The 20,643-nt window shown below is 46.7% G+C and overlaps 1 long non-coding RNA gene across 1 annotated transcript; it reads right to left on the bottom strand.

Moving 5' to 3' along the window:
* Positions 1 to 1,415: 1,415 nt before the first annotated feature.
* LOC140116443 (uncharacterized) lies at positions 1,416 to 3,181 on the bottom strand. Its single transcript, XR_011852756.1, has 2 exons — positions 2,971 to 3,181; positions 1,416 to 2,259 (listed from the first exon to the last, which is right to left on the bottom strand). It is a non-coding gene; the product is annotated as an uncharacterized lncRNA (long non-coding RNA).
* Between the last annotated feature and the right edge of the window lie 17,462 nt (positions 3,182 to 20,643).

Here is a 20,643-nt window from a genome sequence, read left to right as displayed (position 1 = left end):
GAAAAAAATCCAGGCCCCAAAATAGGCTTCACCATAGACAAGATTTACTGTAGACTAGCGATGGTGATGACAAGTTTCAATCATATTGGCTTCCTAAGGACATCAATACAATAGAAAGAAGGTGTAGAAATTTGGATTGTAGGGCGGCACGGTGGCTGAGTGAGTAGCACTTCTGCCTTGCAGCACTGGGGTCCTGGGTTCGAATCCCACCCAGGTCAACATCTGCAAAGAGTTTGTATGTTCTCTCTGTGTTTGCGTGGGTTTCCTCCGGGTACTCCAGTTTCCTCCCACACTTCAAAACATACTGTTAGGTTGTTTACATTGTGAGCCCCATGGGGACAGGGACCAATTTGACATGCTTGTGCAGCGCTGCGTAATCTGTGTGCGCTATATAAATAAAGGAATTATTATTAATATTAATTATTAGCTTCCCTCCAGGGTCTCCTGAAGAGGAAGAATCAGGAAACCCAGAGCAGGAGCTCCAATGATAATCCATCTCTGACCACACCTTCTCGCTCCTCCTGTAGTCCTGGCAGCTAAGGAGGTGTTGCTTTAAAATAGCACTGAGCACGGCATGTCCTGGGCTATCTTGGACTGCAGGAGGCCTTGAGTGCAAAGAAAGGGCTCTGAGTGCCACCTCTGGCACCTGTGCCATAGGTTTGCCACCACTGTAGACAGTATACCACTATATATTAATAACGTTATGGTCTCTATTAACCTATCTACATGTGATAACCCCACCCCATAGTATATCATGACGTTGTTAATAGTGTATAGATAGTGAGAGTGGTGACAGACAGAGGAAAAAGGAAAATTTTTCTTTTTTTTAAATGATGCACCAAAAGGTCATAATACCAATTACAGGAGTCAGTTCAATTTATACAATTTTTTCCCCTTTATACCCTATAAATACTTTTTTTTACAACAAACTTTACCCTTACAAAACTTTTTCATATCCAATCACCGCTCCCAATATTTTTTAATTATGGGACAAAACCATAGAATGTGCCATCTGCTCGCTCCCTGCCACATCTCTTACATCCTGTCACTTCCCTGGAGAATTTTACTATTTTATATGGTGTATAGTATATTCATTGTAGTGTGTGAGTAATTGGGGCACATTTACTTACCCGGTCCTGTCGTGATCCACGATCCGGACTGTCCGACGAGAATGAAGTCTGGCGCGATTCACCAAGATCGTGCACTGATATCCTGCATGTGTCGCTTCCCAGCTGAGTTCCGCCGGAGTTCACCTTCTTCTTCCTGGTGCATGTGAGTGCGGACCCTTAGTGAATGTGCCCCATTGTGCTAACCGATGTACCAGAATTTTTAATATTTTGCTAATATCTCTCCAGGTACCTCACCAAATATGTTCTTCTAACACTATAACATAAAAGAAGAAGCCGCACTCTGGATCACGTCAAGAAGAAGATCTCTTTATTCACTCCAGAGTCTTTGTCGGCGTCGAAATGTTATCCTTCTTTCTTTGTGCTACTGTCCTGCTGGTTATGTGGACCCTGACACCGGGGTTTAAAGAAAAATTAAAATTTGACCTTGAGAATGTGATGTGTGGAAAGGTGAAGTTTTTAAGATGACAAAGTTTTTTCCTCTAGATGGATATAAGCCGCTTGTCTATTATTTGTTTAGTTTTGAGTAACCGGTGGTGCCGCCTCTTTGCCCTGTATGTCCAGTGTTGTACTTGTTGCTGGTCTCAGAATCCGTAAATTTACTGGAAGCATCTTGAGCGACACAATGGGCAGCGAGGATTTCTATGAAGCCATTGGGCAATGCAGGAGGGGTGAAATATGTGCCTGCAGGGTAGTTCTGTGACCTTCTCTTTGGTCTCATATTCATTCAGACAGATAGAACATGAGTCTGACTCTGCGGCGGTGACACTATGGGTTGGCAGGGTGGCAATCTGCTGCGCCCTCCTGTTAGGGTGCGGTTCTCTCCGGATGGGCACGTTCCCTGGAGCTTGTATGAGGGGCTGCAGGTTGCTCATTACCCCCATCCCCTGCAGCCGAATTAGGATGTTAAATATATGTGGGGACATAGCAGGTCTTCTTTCCGTCCGGCTGCTCTCTCCTGATGCTTGGGAGGGTTGGTGTGATGATGGCGACAGAGGAGATCGGCTTCTTTCCCTGCTGGATTGGGGAGCAGCTCTGCGTCTTCCTCTGGTTATGTCACGAGTTGCGGTTCCACGTGTTTCTGTGTTGGATCTGCTCTGTGATCTCAGCCGGCCAAGTAATATTGTCTGACCTATAGGAGAAGAAGCATATGAATAAAAAGAAATGATAGATATTCAGTATAATACTGACAAACACAAAGGCCTAGTGAAAGATCCTGTAATGAGAGCTGCCCGGCAGTAGAACAGAGCGGCTCTATATGAAGACAGGCGACTTTCACACTATCAGCTACATAATATCATAGAGAGAATCAAGAATCTTCCCTGGATGGAGAACCAACATTTCCATTGTGGACCAGTGAGGGACCCAATCCATGTACACTGCCATCCGTGGTAGCCAAGCTGTAGAGATATACATGGCTTACACAGATAAATAGCTGCAGAGAGTGGATGGGGGTCATTGTAATATTGTGGCAGAGAGGGTGATAGTACCAGAAGGGGTCAGAATAACTGGATTTAGAGAATCTGAGATGATCCTACCAGGAGAGGATAGGACCTTGAGGTTGAGTTGCAAGCACTAGCCCTCCCGAACATTGGGAAAGTCACTTAAAGGTTTTACTGTCCTATAAGCCCCTGAGACCAGTGAGAAGTTACACTGTCAGCACCCTCTCCTGCACCCTATAGGCACCTGTCCTCATTGCATACTGGACACACATTATAGGATTGTTATGGTAACCACCAGATTACAGTTGCCCCATACACTGTGTTAGGTCTGGACCACTTATCTATCAGCACTGATGATGAATGGAGAATGTTGTATAACTATTCCCAATCTTGTCACTCACCTCTATTTTCGGGTCGCTGGAGCCAGGCTTGGTTGTCAGCCTCTAGCTGGTGGAGCTCGCGGGAGCTCATGATGGTGATAAGAACTAAGTTCTATGAAAGGCTCTGGGCCTTGTGAAGAAAAAAACTATAAAAAAAAATAAAACCTGGAAGAAAACACTAGAATATATCGAGTCTAGTTCGCACTTCCGGAGCCAAAGTTTCAGCAAAGCATCAACTAATAAAAATGGCGCCGATGTGACTGTGTACAGATGTTTTCTTGCTTCCTTTACATTATGATGTCATATACAGAACTTGTTCCGGAACCCTGTGCTGTGACATCACTACCCGGCCGCCATGCTGCTCCCTGCCAACAACTCAATATCTACAATATCTTGTTTCATTTGGTATTAAACTAAGCCAAAGTGACCCATATAGAAAAATAAGTTCTGATCAGTAAGAATAGGTATATATATTGTATCTCAGGGGTAACATTAAAGAGCATCTACCATCCTTTGTATGCAATGGATCCTGAGGGGCTCCAGTCTCTATAGGTGTTAATGGAGCCTGGAGCCCCTTCGGCTCATTTGCATAAAGTCCTTTATCCGGGTGGTATATGTCCTTTAAATTCTATATTCAGTTTTGATGCTGTTTTGGAGAACTTAAAACCCTGTTTGATATGTGTTTAGTTAAGCAATTGCATCTAAAAGCAAAATCCAAACACACTCGTGACCAGGACAGGGCTGAGACCAGGGAGAAATAACTGCAAAGCAGAATAAGGCCTCCCTATCCAAACATTGACTAAATAAGTACACAGACAAATTTATGTTGGAAAAGTGCTAGTGACAGCTTTATTCAATTCTTGTAACAAATTTGTAAAACATAAACTTTATTAGGACGTAATAAAACATACAACATGCAATTCTTCAAAACATATCCATTGAAGTAAAGGAAGTGGTCGAGTACTTGACAACAGAGCTGAGATCACTTTCAATATTAACAAGCAACATATAAATCTGGCAGAATTAACAAAGCAAAATTGTTGAAAACCACTCATAAATCAGGCTCAGTGTGCAAGCCACACTTACCATATCCACAAGCCGCTAACCTCCTGGCAAGTGGTGATAGCAGATGTGGCTACCAACCATATTAACCAAACCATATGCTGAGTCACCCCCACAAGCAGTCTGTGATGATCTTTTATTAGTAAAGCCGGACAGTACCAAAATCATCACCACCAATTTACCTTCTTTCCGGATATCTGTTGCCAAGTACCCGCCACCGCATGACGTCTTGACCCCTCAACACCTACATGTATGATCAACGCATCCGGGTGCATCCCACTGCAGCCCCCTGTAACCCAGCCAACGAACACTTACCAGCTCGTCCGCAAGCCCCAAAGACCTACCGCCTAAACGCAGTTGTGCTCTCCTTTCCACCCAGTAAATTAAAGAGTGGCTGAAAATCCAGATGACGCATCTTTTCAAAGCTATAAAATAAAACAAAACCATAATAATAATAACAACTGCCCCCCCATGGTGTCCTAAACGAAACCACCTACCTCTCCAGCCAATGAAGTCGCAGAAAAGAATGAAAATGCCTCGACTCTCAGCGCCCAATCTGCTTGATGTCCTCATCCGGCAAACCCCACCTAGCTGCCTCCATCTCATCGCCAATGCGGAATGAATGTGAGCAATATTCCCTCTCATCCAAACCCAGTCTCGCCAAACATTTCCTGAAAACCGCAATAAACTGAAAGGCGGAAAACATTGTGCCATTCGCATTCAAAAACAAAGAAGCGCCCTCTACCCGCAATAATATAAATACCTATACACCCCTCACCCCTCAATGTGAACAACAGTATCTGTCACTTAAAGATCCCTGCCAGGCCAACGCAAAAAAAGTCATCCAAATAATGTATAACCCCCTTGTCTCCTGCCTGATCCCTAACAACCCACTCCAAAAAACTACTAAACGCTTCAAAATACGCGCACTAGATAGAACAGCCCATTGGGAGGCACCTGTCCACAAAAAAACTCCCTCTTAAAACCCCAACAAATACATAGAATTCGGATGTACTGGTAACCAACGAAATGCCGCCTCGATGTCAGCCTTGGCCATAAGGGCCCTTCTCCCAGCTTCCCTTACCAAACAAAATGCTGCATCAAAAGAAGTATAGGGGAAGGAGGTCAAAGAAGAATCAATGTCATCATACACCGACCCCCCTCGCAGGTACGACAAATAATGAATTAGACAGTACTTCCCCTTTTCCTTCTTGGGCACCACCCCTAGGGGGAAACCCGTAAGCCAGCCACTGGCGGACTATTAAAATGACCCAACATGCGGCCCAAGCTCACCTCCTTCCTCAACTTCAAGTTCTTCGCAAACATTGCAGGGGCCCCCTCCCTGAAAGGAATCTGAAACCCATCCTGGAACCCCTCTATCAACAACTCTGCCTTTTCCCTATCTGGATACCTCCCGAGCCACAGCATCATGGCATCAAGCCTCACTGGAGTCACTGACTCCAGTGCGCTGCCCCGGTCCCTTCCCTCACTTAAAGCAACGTGATAACCGGAACATTCATACTTGTAGGAACATGATGTCCCCCGTATACAGCCCCCTTTGTTGTAACACACCTCTTTTTTGGCCGCACCGACGGACCCCCAGGCTGTGTTGGGCCCAGGCTGAAAAGCCGCACCCGCCACTGCTACACCCCCAAAATAAGACCCCTGCAGGTTTTGGAGCTGTCATCAACCTCAACCATAGCGACATAGCCCTATGGTCTCACTGAAGCGACGGTAGCACACCTATCCTCTGGCGCAACTGTTCATCATGCTGTTCATCATGCTTCCTCAGACATGAGGAGGGAGGACCTCCTCCAAAACATCACAGGACACTTTGGACACGTCGTTCAGCGTTTCAGTGAAAGCCATGGAGGTCTAAGTGTGGACTTTACAGAATGGACTATGACATGTAAGCCGAAGAGTGGTGATGTAATTATGTCTTATGTTTTCCTGAGAAGTTGATATATAAAAAGAGATTTGTCTCTATGCATGGTCCCGGCAAACAAACAAGAACAACCGTCTTTTCACCAATTATGCTACCCCAAATAGGCATGCAGCCAATTCCCCAAAATTGTGCGGTATCAGCCTATAACGGCGCCACACCTCATCCTCCTCTTTTCTATGTTCCTTCCCCTTCTCCCATTGTTCCATGCTAAAATTCTCCAAAGGCAATAACGTGAACATATCTAAGTTCTCACGCTTCCAGATCTTCTCCTTAATCTCCGTTTTTAGATGTCCCACAAGTGGCCCATTATAGCCCATGTATAAGCTAACCTTTCTCTCTGCACGCCGGTCTCGGTCACTGTCTCCACTGAATCGTCCTCAGTCACCCCTGGCATCAATGACCTACTAGCTACTCCAACGTAACTTACCCCTGCTCCCCCTTGGCCACCCAGCTGCGACCCCACAGACCCTTCAAGGTCCGCCACCAAAAGTTGTACATACAAACCCTACATAAACTGGTTAAGTTGGGGCCCTACCACCCCCACCCTTCTACCCGTTATATCAATGGAAACTACCGTGGATGTGTTTGGTGCCTGAGTAGCTTTAGACCCACCTATAACAATGGCACCGCCCACTCCTAGAGCCACCATGGGGGGGCAGATTGCCCCCACTGCCGCCCGGGCACACCGCCTACACCTCCTGGTGCCAAGTACGAAAATGGCGTCTCCTCTGCCACTAGACTCCCTCCTGTCGCTGCCAGGCCCAGCACGCGTCGCCCATTGTCCAACATCATTGCCTCGGCACTGCTCTGTACCTGTAATGGCACTACACCAGTAGCCCTAAGCCCATCCCCACTGGTATCTACCCCCCTTACATCCATATGAAAAGACTTGGACACCGGTATTTGTGGCAGACCCTGGTCCGCCGTCCACGCTACTGGCGGCCCTGCCCAGTGCGCCATTAAATCAATCTTTAGTCTTTAGTAAGGTGGGTCGATCCCCTCCCTTTCACCACCATGCTGCTCACTGAGTTCACAGCCGCCCTGGACAACCTGGCTGGAGCTCCCTCCCTTCCACTCTCCTGGCTGCCTGGACTGCTGGGGGCAGGATCCTCCCCAGTGTCCACTCCTCCATCGACTCCCTCGGCTCTCCCACTGCTCCGGTGCCCAGTGCCCTCGGGACTCACGGCATGCCTAGTGACGCCAGCCTCCTCAGTCCTCCGCGGCTGCCCTCGCCGGTTGCTCACTCAGGCCCACCGCGGCAACAGATTCACCTCCTCAGCTCCTGGCCTCCTGCTGCTTTGCCTCTGATTTACTATAGCCACCATTCCGAGGCAACCATGTGCCGCCACCATCTTGCATTGTACCACACCAGCTCCCGGACTCCCGGACGCTCTCCGCCTCCACTCTCCGCTCCCACAATCCATCAGGTCTTCAGACTCCGACGCGCCCCAGCTCCGCTTCTTGCCACTGCCTGTCTCGAGACTCACTGCAGCAGCTTCTGTGGCCGCACGGCTTGCGCTTCTTTTGCTGATGGCCAGAATGCCCGACGGGCTCAAACTCTCGGGCAGCCAGGATATGGATGCCTGCAACGGCCGTTGACCCGGGCCCTCTGCGACGGCCGCCGCTGAGAAGGCCGACAGCTGTGCCTGCATCTATGCAGGTCCCCGTGCTTCAGCTTGTGCCTAGACCTCTGCCAGGAAGTCCTCCAGCTCCACCATCAAAGGTAACTAAAACCTTACCATAGACACTCCTAACTATCCTAACTACCCGTCCCACATGTCCTCTCACAATTTTGCTCGGCCATCAAAGATGGTGGGCCCTTCCTGTTTCCCCTTAAAGCCCTACTAGCTCCTCTCCCCGAAATCAAATCCCCCTATCATCTGAGCCTACACACCCAACACCTACAATACTCCTCCCGTCTTTTTCCACCCTCTCGGCCGGTCCTGTCATGGCCGCGTTCCACCTACCTGCGGCCAGCTCCATGCTTGCATTTCCAACACAGTTGAGAAGTAGATTGGCTGTGATATGTGAACGCGGCCTGAGCCAAATTGTACGTCTACAAGTTTAGGTCATATGAAAGCAAATTCTCTACGATAGAGCCATTAGAATTCTCCTCCCTTCCTGGGAATTGCTAGAAAAGTAGTATGAGATTTGGTGTACCCATTAGAAAGGGGCAATTTTCCTATAAGCATTACACTATTAGAGTCTTCTGGAGTGGACCCAGCCGGATTGATCACCCTTCTGGGTTCTGTTATTCGGAAGATCCAACTGTCTAGGGAGGTCAACTCAGCATTGGTAGGTAAAATTCCTAAGACAACCTCTTTATTGAAGTCAATGGGAGACTCAAGCATTTTTCAAGGGGACCAAGGCTCTGCACAGGGAAGCTTGGCCAAACAGCTGGGAACCTCAGAAAAGGATGGAAACACCACGGAAATGGACAGGAAACAGCAGGGGCAGCATGCATGGATGCCTCTGAGGCTGCTTAATCGTACCATTATGCCAAAATTATGGGCAACAGCATGGCCATGACAGAGTGACCGAATGAGGCTAGATAGCATCTAAAACATGCAATAATTGACCCTGACACTATAGGGGACGGCATGCAGAGGCAGCGGCAGGCTAGAGAGTGTCATGGTGACATACCCTAAATGGACTCAGGCTTCAAACCAATGGGTGGCAGAGAGGAACCAAAGGAGGTGAGCAAGAAGCGCTGAAATGATTTCCTATGTTAACAAAAGGTGTATTGACGGTATATTTAGTCGATAACACAGCATGGTGGCGACATAGTGACCAAGTTCCATACCCGAAAAATGAGCCTGACACAGCTCTTTTGATAAGGGGACGACATGTGGAGGCAGCCATGGAGACGACTTCCATGATTAAGAGCGACAGTATGGGTCATTCATATTGCGCTGCTATGATTGCAACTTCAGGTCTCCAGCATGGCGGCGACAGAAGGGCGGAGTTCCACTATGTATCTGGTGAAACACCTGAAAATTCTGCCTGACACAGCTCGTTTGATAAGGGGATGATGTGCTGCATATCCTCTCGTGCTCCAGCTTCTGGGGTATAGAGAGTTGAAATGAGACATTGGTGGACGCTGTGGAGGATTGTGGAGGCAAAATGGATAGGATACAGCAGGGATAATCTTGGGATGGAGCTGGCGGTCCACTGCCAGGCGAGCTTTCGCCTGTCCAAGCCCCTGTCTCTCGGCTCCTCCCTACCCAAAATGGGCCTGGGGGCCAGAAGCGTTTACTTTGAAAAAATTATCATTTTTAAAGCAGGCCGGGTCGTTTGAATATTTCACCTAGGAATAATGGAATAGCATAGTGGTTCTATTTTTAATTGTTTTTACGGAAATGGTTCCATGATTAAGAGCGACAGTATGGGGCATCCATATTGCGCTGCTATGATTGCAACTTCAGGTCTCCAGCATGGCGGCGACAGCTGGGCCGAGTTCCACTATGTATCTGGTGAAACACCTGAAAATTCTGCCTGACACAGCTCGTTTGATAAGGGGACGATGTATGGAGGCAGTGAACTAGTAGTAGATTAAAGGTGCTGCAGTTAAAACTATGTTAGTTGGATCTTGGGATGGAGCTGGCGCTCCGCTGCCAGGCGAGCTTTCGCCAATCCAAGCCCCTGTCTCTAGGCTACTCCCCAAACAGCACTTCTAAGAACCTTTTGTATAAGATCAAGTGTAGTAGTGCTCTTATAAGTTTGGGATATGGCGGGTGAGGGGAATGTAAACAGATGCGCAAGAAGCGCTGAAATAATATCGGTAAATTATAAAAGTTTGCCAGTATATTTTGTGGATTACACAGCAGGGAGGCGACAAAGTTAACAAGTTTGATGTGGAAGCCATGAAAACAACCCAAAATTCTGCCTGACACAGCTCGTTTGATAAGGGGACGATGTATGGAGGCAGTGAACTAGTAGTAGATTAAAGGTGCTGCAGTTTAAACTATGTTAGTTGGATCTTGGGATGGAGCTAGCGCTCCGCTGCCAGGCGAGCTTTCGCCAATCTAAGCCCCTGTCTCTAGGCTACTCCCCAAACAGCACTTCTAAGAACCTTTTGTATAAGATCAAGTGTAGTAGTGTTCTTATAAGTTTGGGTTATGGCGGGTGAGGGGAATGTAAACAGATGCGCAAGAAGCGCTGAAATAATATCGGTAAATTATAAAAGTTTGCCAGTATATTTTGTGGATTACACAACTGGGTGGCGACAAAGTTAGCAAGTTTGATGTGGAAGCCATGAAAACAACCCAAAATTCTGCTGAACACAGTTCGTTTGATAAGGAGACCATGTATGGAGGCAGCTATATGGACGACTTTTGGAGGCAGCTATGGCGATGACGTGTGGAGGTAGCAATGGAGACAACGTGTGGAGGCAGCTAAAAAGACGACACGTGGAGGCTGCTATGCAGACAATTTAATTTGGATAGTGCCTGTGTGTGGCAGTCCAAAAAAGTTTTCAAACCAGAGGAGCAGGTAGGTGGTCCTCCAGAAAAATTTAATAAATTGAGTGCCTGTATGTGGCAGTCCAAAAAAGTTTTCAAACCAGAGGAGCAGGTAGGTGGTCCTCCAGAAAAATTTAATACATAGAGTACTATAGCTAGAGCCAGTTGGCCGTGGCAAAAAATGGCCAGTTTCCTCTGCTTTAGTGTACAAAGAGGAGGAGAAGGAGGACAATGAGGAGGAGGAGTGCATACATTATTCAGGTTGAGCTTCTTTCACCTGGTGGAGAATGAAAATCCAGAGAAATCCAGGCTTTATTCATCTTGATAAGCGTCAGCCTGTCAGCGCTGTCAGTTGGTGATGAGGCCACCAGCTGCACTGAAAACCCGCTCAGACAACACGCTAGCGGCAGGGCAGGCAAGAACCTCCAAGGCGTACAGCGCCAGTTCGTGCCACATGTCCAGCTTTGAAACCCAGTAATTGTAGGGAGCTGTGTGATCATTTAGGACGATGGTATGGTCAGCTACGTACTCCCTCACCATCTTTCTGTAAAGATCAGCCCTACTCTGCCGAGACTGGGGACAGGTGACAGTGTCTTGCTGGGGTGACATAAAACTGGCAAAGGCCTTGTAAAGCGTACCCCTGCCAGTGCTGGACAAGCTGTCTGCTCGCCTACTCTCCCTCGTTACTGTCAGAAGGGAAATACTGTTTCAGCTTGTGCACCAGGGCCTGCTGGTATTCATGCATTCTCACACTCCTTTCCTCTCCAGGGATGAGAGTGGAAAGATTTTGCTTGTACCGTGGGTCCAGGAGAGTGAATACCCAGTAATCGGTGCTGGAATAAATTCTTTGAACGCGAGGGTCACGGGATAGGCAGCCTAGCATGAAATCTGCCATATGCGCCAGAGTACCAACGCGCAAGAATTCACTCCCCTCACTGGCCTGACTCTCCATTTCCTCCTCCTCCAACTCCTCTTCTTCTGCCTATACACGCTTAACGGTGAAGGACTGAACAATGGTCCCCTCTTCTGTCTCGCCAACATTCTCCTCCTCTTCCTCCTCATCCTCCTCCACCTCCTCCGATATGCGCTGAGAAACAGACCTAAGGGTGCTTTGGCTATCAACAAGGGAATCTTCTTCCCCCGTCTCTTGTGACAAGCGCAAAGCTTCCGACTTCATGCTGACCAGAGAGTTTTTCAACAGGCCAAGCAGCGGGATGGTGAGGCTGATAATGGCGGCATCGCTACTGACCATCTGTGTTGACTCCTCAAAGTTACTCAGCACCTGACAGATATCAGACATCCACGTCCACTCCTCATTGTAGACTTGAGGAAGCTGACTGACCTGACTACCAGTTCCGGTGGAAGTTGACATCTGGCTGTCTACAATCGCTCTGCACTGCTGGTAAACTCTGGATAACATGGTTAATGTAGAATTCCACCTCGTGGGCACGTCGCACAACAGTCGGTGAGCGGGCAGTTGGAGGCGGCGCTGCGCTGCCCTGAGAGTGGCAACATCTGTGCTGGACTTCCTGAAATGCGCACAGATGCGGCGCACCTTCGTGAGCAAATCAGACAGATTGGGGTATGTCTTGAGGAAACGCTGAACTATGAGATTTAACACATGGGCCAGGCATGGCACATGTGTCAGTCTGCCGAGTTGCAGAGCCGCCAACAGGTTACGGCCGTTGTCAAACACAACCATGCCTGGCTTCAGGTTCAGCAGTGCCAGCCACAGATCAGTCTGCGCCGTGATGCCCTGTAATAGCTCTTGGGCGGTGTGCCTTTTATCACCTAGGCTCAGCAGTTTGAGCACCACCTGCTGTCGCTTAGCGATGGCACTGCTGCTGTGCCTAGAGCTACCGACTGATGGCACCATGCTCACGGATGGTAATTCGGAGGAGAAGGTGGAGGAGGGGTGGGAGGAGGAGGAGGCATAGTAGGCCTTTGAGACCTGGACCGAGGTAGGCCCCGCAATCCTTGGCGTCGGCAGTATATGAGCAGCCCCAGGATCAGACTCGGTCCCAGCCTCCACCAAGTTAACCCAATGTGCCGTCAGCGATATATAGTGGCCCTGCCCGGCAGCACTCGTCCACGTGTCCGTGGTCAGGTGGACCTTGTCAGAAACGGCGTTGGTCAGGGCACGGATGATGTTCTCTGGCATGTGCTTGTGCAAGGCTGGGACGGCACATTGGGAAAAGTAGTGGCGGCTGGGGACCGAATACCGAGGGGCGGCCGCCGCCATGAGGTTTCGAAAGGCCTCGGTCTCTACCAGCCTATAGGGCAGCATCTCCAGGCTAAGCAGTTTGGAGATGTGGACGTTGAGGGCTTGGGCGTGTGGGTTTTTTTGCACTATACTTCCTTTTGCGCTCCAACGTCTGGGGTATGGAGAGCTGAACGCTGGTGGATGCTGTGGAGGATCGTGGAGGCGAAGATGGGGTTTTCACACGGGAGGTGTTTGGGCCGGGGTCCTGGGCAGGGGGATGACTAGCAGATGACACAGAGGAAGGAGCAGTGGTGTGCCCGGCCGGAGGTGAACATGCTTGGTGCCATTGAGTGGGGTGTTTAGCATTCATATGCCTGCGCATACTGGTGGTAGTTAAGCTAGTAGTGGTGGAACCCCTGCTGATCCTGGTTTGGCACAGGTTGCACACCACAGTCCGTCGGTCATCCAGTGTTTCTTTAAAGAACCTCCAGACTTCTGAAAATCTAGCCCTCGCCACGGGAGCTTGACTACGGGAAACATTTGGCGCTGATGCACCAGCTCTGGCTCTGCCTCTCCGTCTGGCCCCACCACTGCCTCTTCCAACCTGTTCTGCTATAGGACTCGCCTTGGTCTCAGAAGCGCTGTGTTCACCCAGCCTATCAACCCAGCTTGGGTTTGTCACCTCATCATCCTCCGATCCCTCAGTCTGCTCCCCCCTCGGACTTCCTGCACTGACAACAACTTCACCACTGTCTGACAACCGTGTCTCCTCATTCCGACACCTCTTTACACACTTCTTCCACTACGTCAATAATGTCATCATCACCCACAGACTGCGACCGGTGGAAAACCTGGGCATCGGAAAATAGCTCAGCAGCAACCGGACAAGTGGTTTGTGACTGTGGGAAGGGTCCAGAAAACAGTTCCTCAGAGTATGCCGTTTCAAATGCCAAATTTTGCTGGGAGGGGGCAGACTGGGGGGAAGGAGGCTGAGGTGGAGGAGCTGGAAGAGTGCTGATTTCGATGACATGGGTGGACTGCGTGGAAGACTGACTGGTGGACAAATGGCTAGAAGCATTGTCCGCAATCCACGACATCACCTCTTCGCACTGTTCTGGCCTCAACAGTGCTCTACCACGAGTCCCAGTAACTTGAGACATGATGAACCTAGGGAGTGTAGCTCTGCGGCGTTCCCCTGCTCCCTCATCAGCAGGTGGTGTCTCACCCCGCCCAGGACCACGGTCTCTGACCCCTGCAGTAGTTGGACGCCCACGCCCTCATCCTCTACCCCTAGCCCTCGGGTTAAACATTTTCCAAATTAAAGTGTAAACTTAAAATTTTATTTTTTTTTTAAACAAAACAATGCTATCCTATTGCTATGGCTAGTTTCTAACCTACACTGACAGCACACAACTGGATTTTGTGCTGTGCCTGATGACTTTGAGTTATAAAAAGAAATAAACGTAAAAAAAAATAAATCAGAAGACTGTGCCTAATTCTAATCAAACCCCTAATAAATTGTCCCACTTCGGTGTTTAAGGTGGATATGTGTGTCACTAAGAGCTAAACACAACGGTCGCAAGTCTCCCAGCAAATTCCTCACAATATGGTACCAGCTGCACTACTAGTGGTAGCAAGCCCAGCCACAAGCAAACAAAAAAAAGTAAAATATAACGCTATTGTAGGCCTAAGTAAGCCGTTGGGGTTCTCCTATGGCTATTTTCTAGCCTACACTGAAAGCACACTGCTTTGCCAGATTACTTTGAGTTATAAAAAGAAATAAACGTAAAAAAAATAAATCAGAAGACTCTGCCTAATTCAAATCAAACCCCTAATAAATTGTCCCACTTTGGTGTTTGAGGTGGATATGTGTGTCACTAACAGCTAAACACAAGTCTCCCTGCAAATTACTCACAATATGGTACTAGCTGCACTACTAATGGCAGCAAGCCCAGCCACAGGCAAACCAAAAAAAAGTAAAATAAAACGTTATTGTAGCCCTAAGAAGGACTGTTGGGTTCTTGTAGAATCACTCCTGCCTAACACTATTCTAATAGAACACCCTAACGCTTTCCCTGAATAGCAGCAGCAGCTCTCTCCCTAGCGGCATCCAGACACAGAATGATCCGAGCAGCGCAGGCAGGGGCTAGTCTATTCCAGGGTCACCTGATCTGGCCAGCCAACCACTGCTATCGACGTGTAAGGGTACCACAAGGTAGATGAATTTTCGGCACACACAATGAGTTTTATTTGCTTAATTAATTTTTATTTGTAGTGAAAGAATTCATAGTAATCGTCCTTCACCATGAAGTAGTTTTGTATCATAACATCTTTTTTCAAACATAAGTAGATCAACAATTAGTACGACGTTTCGGTCATCTCGACCTTTGTCAAGTGTGATCTTATTTTTGTAGTGGAGGTATACGAAGTTGAGGTGAGGCTGAACGAGCATCAAGCTCGGACGAGTATGTTCGCTCATCTCTAGTAATGATGTACCCAGGAGAACCTGCATAGTAATTTCTGGGGTTTGTCTCCAGTGACATCAGTTAAGTGCAAGATATTTGGCACTAGAATTGTGTATTTGAGAAAAAAATGCACTTTTTACTCTGTACAATTAGCTTTGGGTTGACCACCTTTTTGGTGAAAAGTCTCTCTTTATTCCTTGATAAATTCTTGAGGGTTGCAGTTTTCATAATGGGGTCACTTCGTGAGGGTTTCTTCTGTACTGCTCCCTTAGATGCTCTGAAAATTGAGAAGGCATCCAAAAAACTATCGGTGCTCCAGATAACACCCCTCTCCCTCTGGGCCCTGCTGCGTGCCCAGGTTGTATATAATTGCCATGTATTAGGTATCATTATACAGGAGAAACCACAGAATTATTTCCATTACTAAACTGTAGTTTTGGGTACTATCATACTCAAGGGAAACTGCATATCAAATTGTGGTGTGTTTTAATACTTTTTACCGCTTGTGAACGTGGAGATTTTAGGGCCAATTTTTTGTAAGATAATGGAATCATTTAGATTTAATTCCTGTAAACACTTAAAGCCGATTATTTATTCCCAAATTGCACTTTTCAGTACTTTTAGATGTGCAGTTTTTATATGGGGTAAGTTTTGAGTGGTGTTAGTACAGTACATGGGTCCTACCGAACCAAATTGAAAGTAAACTGGTCACAAAAAAATATTAGTTTGTGATATTTTCTGAAAATCTGAAAAATTGGCGTCAAAACTATAAATGTTCTAGCATCATTAAAAAGTAACCTGGCATCCAGAAGGGGCAACAAGTCCCCTAAGTCCCACCAATTCCTATACACATCTAAGTACACAAAAAAATCCCACACAATTACAAAGAAAAACACATACATGGGTTCTACAAAACCAAATTGAAAGTAAACCGTTTGCTAAAAAATATTAATTAGGAAAAGTTGGCGTCAAAATTATAAATGTTCAAGCATTATTAAAAAGTAACCTGGCAGCCAGCCAGAAGGGGCAGCAAGTCCCCTAAATCCCACCAATTCCTATACACATTTGAGTACACAACCCCCCCTCCCACACACACTATTACAAAGAAAAACACATATTTGGTATCACTGCGTCCTTAACAATTGGCACAATAAATCTGAAAAAAATCCAGGCCCCAAAATAGGCTTCACCATAGACAAGATATACTGTAGACTAGTGATGGTGATGACAAGTTTCAATCATATTGGCTTCCTAAGGACATCAATACAATAGAAAGAAGGTGTAGAAATTTGGATTGTAGGGCGGCACGGTGGCTGAGTGAGTAGCACTTCTGCCTTGCAGCACTGGGGTCCTGGGTTCGAATCCCACCCAGGTCAACATCTGCAAAGAGTTTGTATGTTCTCTCCGTGTTTGCTCTCTGGGTTTCCTCCGGGTACTCCGGTTTCCTCCCACACTTCAAAACATACTGTTAGGTTGTTTACATTGTGAGCCCCATGGGGACAGGGACCAATTTGACATGCTTTGTGCAGCGCTGCGTAATCTGTGTGCTATATAAATAAAGGAATTATTATTAATATTAATTATTAGCTTCCCTCCAGGGTCTCCTGAAGAGGAAGAATCAGGAAACCCAGAGCAGGAACTCCAATGACAATCCACCTCTGACCACACCTTCTCGCTCCTCCTGTAGTCCTGGCAGCTAAGGAAGTGTTGCTTTAAAATAGCACAGAGCACGGCATGTCCTGGGCTATCTTGGACTGCAGGAGGCCTTGAGTCCTGTCTGGCAAACTTTGTGCCAGGGGTGAAGGCCTGGGTGCCCTAAGAAAGGGCTCTGAGTGCCACCTCTGGCACCTGTGCAATAGGTTCGCCACCACTATAGACAGTGTACCACTATATATTAATAACGTTATGGTCTCTATTAACCTATGTACATGTGATAACCCCACCCCAAAGTACATCATGACGTTGTTAATAGTGTATGGATAGTGAGAGTGGTGACAGACTGAGGTCTCTTCTTTTTTTTTTTCTTTTATTGGTGTAAAAGTGTAGAACAAACAAAATATTGTAATACTTTACCAAAATAACAACACACATAAGAGAGACAGAAAAAAATAAAAGAAAGAGGAAAAATAAATTAATTTTTTTTTTAAAAATGATGCACCAAAAGGTCATAATACCAATTACAGGAGTCAGTTCAATTTATACCATTTTTTCCCCTTTATACCCTATAAATACCTTTTTTTACAACAAACTTTACCCTTACAAGACTTTTTCATATCCAATCACCGCTCCCAATATTTTTTAATTATGGGACAAAACCATAGAATGTGGGTGCCATCTGCTCGCTCCCTGCCACATCTTTTACATCCTGTCACTTCCCTGGAGAATTTCGCTATTTTATATGGTGTATAGTATATTCATTGTAGTGTGTGAGTAATTGGGGCACATTTACTTACCCGGTCCTGTCGTGATCCACGATCCGGACTGTCCGACGAGAATGAAGTCCGGCGCGATTCACCAAGATCGTGCACTGATATCCTGCATGTGTCGCTTCCCAGCTGAGGTCCGCCGGAGTTCACCTTCTTCTTCCTGGTGCATGTAAGTGCGGACCCTTAGTGAATGTGCCCCATTGTGCTAACCGATGTACCAGAATTTTTAATAGTTTGCTAATATCTCTCCAGGTATCTAACGAAATATGTTCTTCTAACACTATAACATAAAAGAAGAAGCCGCACTCTGGATCACGTCAAGAAGAAGATCTCTTTATTCACCCGGTATCCAAGAAACATTTCAACTCCAGAGTCTTTGTCGGCGTCGAAATGTTATCCTTCTTTCTTTGTGCTACTGTCCTGAGGACCTTGACACCGGGGTTTAAAGAAAAATTAAAATTTGACCTTGAGAATGTGATGTGTGGAAAGGTGAAGTTTTTAAGATGACAAAGTCTTTTCCTCTAGATGGATATAAGCTGCTTGTCTATTATTTGTTGTGTTTTGAGTAACCGGTGGTGCCCCCTCTTTGCCCTGTATGTCCGGTGTTGTTCTTGTTGCTGGTCTCAGAATCCGTAAACTTAATGGAAGCATCTTGAGCGACACAATGGGCAGCGGGGATTTCTATGAAGCCATTGGGCAATGCAGGAGGGGTGAAATATGTGCCTGCAGGGTAGTTCTGTGACCTTCTCTTTGGTCTCATATTCATTCAGACAGATAGAACATGAGTCTGACTCTGCGGCGGTGACACTGTGGGTGGGCAGGGTGGCAATCTGCTGCGCCCTCCTGTTAGGGTGCGGTTCTCTCCGAATGGGCACCTCTGGAGCTTGTATGAGGGGCTGCTGGTTGCTCATTACCCCCATCCCCTGCAGCCGGATTAGGATGTTAAATATATGTGGGGACATAGCAGATCTTCTTTCTGGCCGGCTGCTCTCTCCTGATGCTTGGGAGGGTTGGCGTGAAGATGGCGACAGAGGCGATCGGCTTCTTTCCCTGCTGGATTGGGGAGCAGCTCTGCGTCTTCCTCTGGTTATGTCACGCGTTGTGGTTCCACGTGTTTCTGTGTTGGATCTTCTTTGTGATCTCAGCCGGCCAAGTAATATTGTCTGACCTATAGGAGAACAAGCAGAAAGAAATGATAGATATTCAGTATAATACTGACATACACTAAGGCCAAGTGAAAGATCCTGTAATGACAGCTGCCCGGCAGTAGAACAGAGCGGCGCTATATGCAGACAGGCGACCTTCACACTATCAGCTACATAATATCATAGAGAGAATCAAGAATCTTCCCTGGATGGAGAACCAACATTTCCATTGTGGACCAGTGAGGGACCCAATCCATGTACACTGCCATCCATGGTAGCCAAGCTGTAGAGATATACATGGCTTACACAGATAAAGAGCTGCAGGGAGTGGATGGGGGTCATAGTTATATTGTGACAGAGAGGGTGATAGTACCAGAAGGGGACAGAATAACTGGATTTAGAGAATCTGAGATAATCCTACCAAGAGAGGATAGGGCCTTGATGTTGCCCCCCAGCACATTGTGAAAGTCACTTAAAGGATTTCCTATAAACCCCTGAGACCAGTGAGAAGTTACACTGTCAGCACCCTCTCCTGCACCCTATAGGCACCTGTCCTCATTGCATACTAGACACACATTATAGGATTGTTATGGTAACCACCAGTGTTGGGTTTGGACCACGTATCTATCAGCACTGATGATGAATGGAGAATGTTGTATAACTATTCCCAATCTGGTCACTCACCTCTATTTTCGGGTCGCTGGAGCCAGGCTTGGTTGTCAGCCTCTAGCTGGTGGAGCTCGCGGGAGCTCATGATGGTGATAAGAACTAAGTTCTATGAAAGGCTCTGGGCCTTGTGAAGAAAAAAACTATAAAAAAAAAATAATAAAACCAGGAAGAAAACACTAGAATATATCGAGTCTAGTTCGCACTTCCGGAGCCAAAGTTTCAGCAAAGCATCAACTAATAAAAATGGCGTCGATGTGACTGTGTACAGATGTTTTCTTGCTTCCTTTACATTATGATGTCATATACAGAACTTGTTCCGGATCCCTGTGCTGTGACATCACTACCCGGCCGCCATGCTGCTCCCTGCCAACAACTCAATATCTACAATTGTTTCATTGGTTATTTAACTAACCCAAAGTGACCCATATAGAAAAATAAGTTCTGATCAGTAAGAATAAGTATATAATAAGTATATCTCAGGTGTAACATTAAAGGACATCTACCACCAGGATGAAGGACTGTATGCAAATGATCCTGATGGGCTCCAGGCTCCATAGGTGTTAATGGAGCCTGGAGCCCCTCAGGCTCATTTGCATACAGTCCTTCATCCAGGTGGTAGATGTCCTTTAAATTCTATATTCTGTTTATATTCTGTTTTGGAGCAGTTAAAACCCTGTTTGATATGTGCTTAGTTAAGCAATTGCATCTAAAAGCAAAATCCAAATCCAAACACACTCATGACCAGAACAGGGATGAGACCAGGGAGAAATTGCTGCAAATCCCTATCAAAACATTGCCTAAATAAGTACAAAGACAAATTTTTTTTGGAAAAGTGCTGGTCACAGCTTTATTCAATTCTTGTAACAAATTTGTAAAACATAAACCTTATTAGGACGTAATAAAATATACAACATGCAATTCTTCAAAACATATCCATTGAAGTAAATGAAGTGGTCGAGTACTTGACAACAGAGCTGAGATCACTTTCAATATTAACAAGCAACATATAAATCTGGCAGAATTAACAAACCAAAATTGTTGAAAACACCACTCATAAATCACGCTCAGCGTGCAAGCCACACTTACCATTTCCACATGTCGCTAACCTCCTGGCAAGTGGCAGGAGCAGATGTGGCTACCAACCATATTGACCAAACCATGTGCTGAGAGACACCCCCTCAACAGTCTGTGATCCTTTATTAGTAAAGCCGGACATTACCAAAATCATCACCACCATTACGGATATCTGTTGCCAAGTACCCCCCACTGCATGATGTCTTGACCCCTTAAGACGCCATGCACCGCCACACCCGAAAACC

Source organism: Engystomops pustulosus, chromosome 2 (assembly GCF_040894005.1).
Source record: "Engystomops pustulosus chromosome 2, aEngPut4.maternal, whole genome shotgun sequence".
NCBI classification, from domain to species: Eukaryota; Metazoa; Chordata; class Amphibia; order Anura; family Leptodactylidae; genus Engystomops; species Engystomops pustulosus.
Note: the sequence above shows the minus strand (reverse complement) of the source record. Positions and strands in the feature narration are given on the sequence as shown.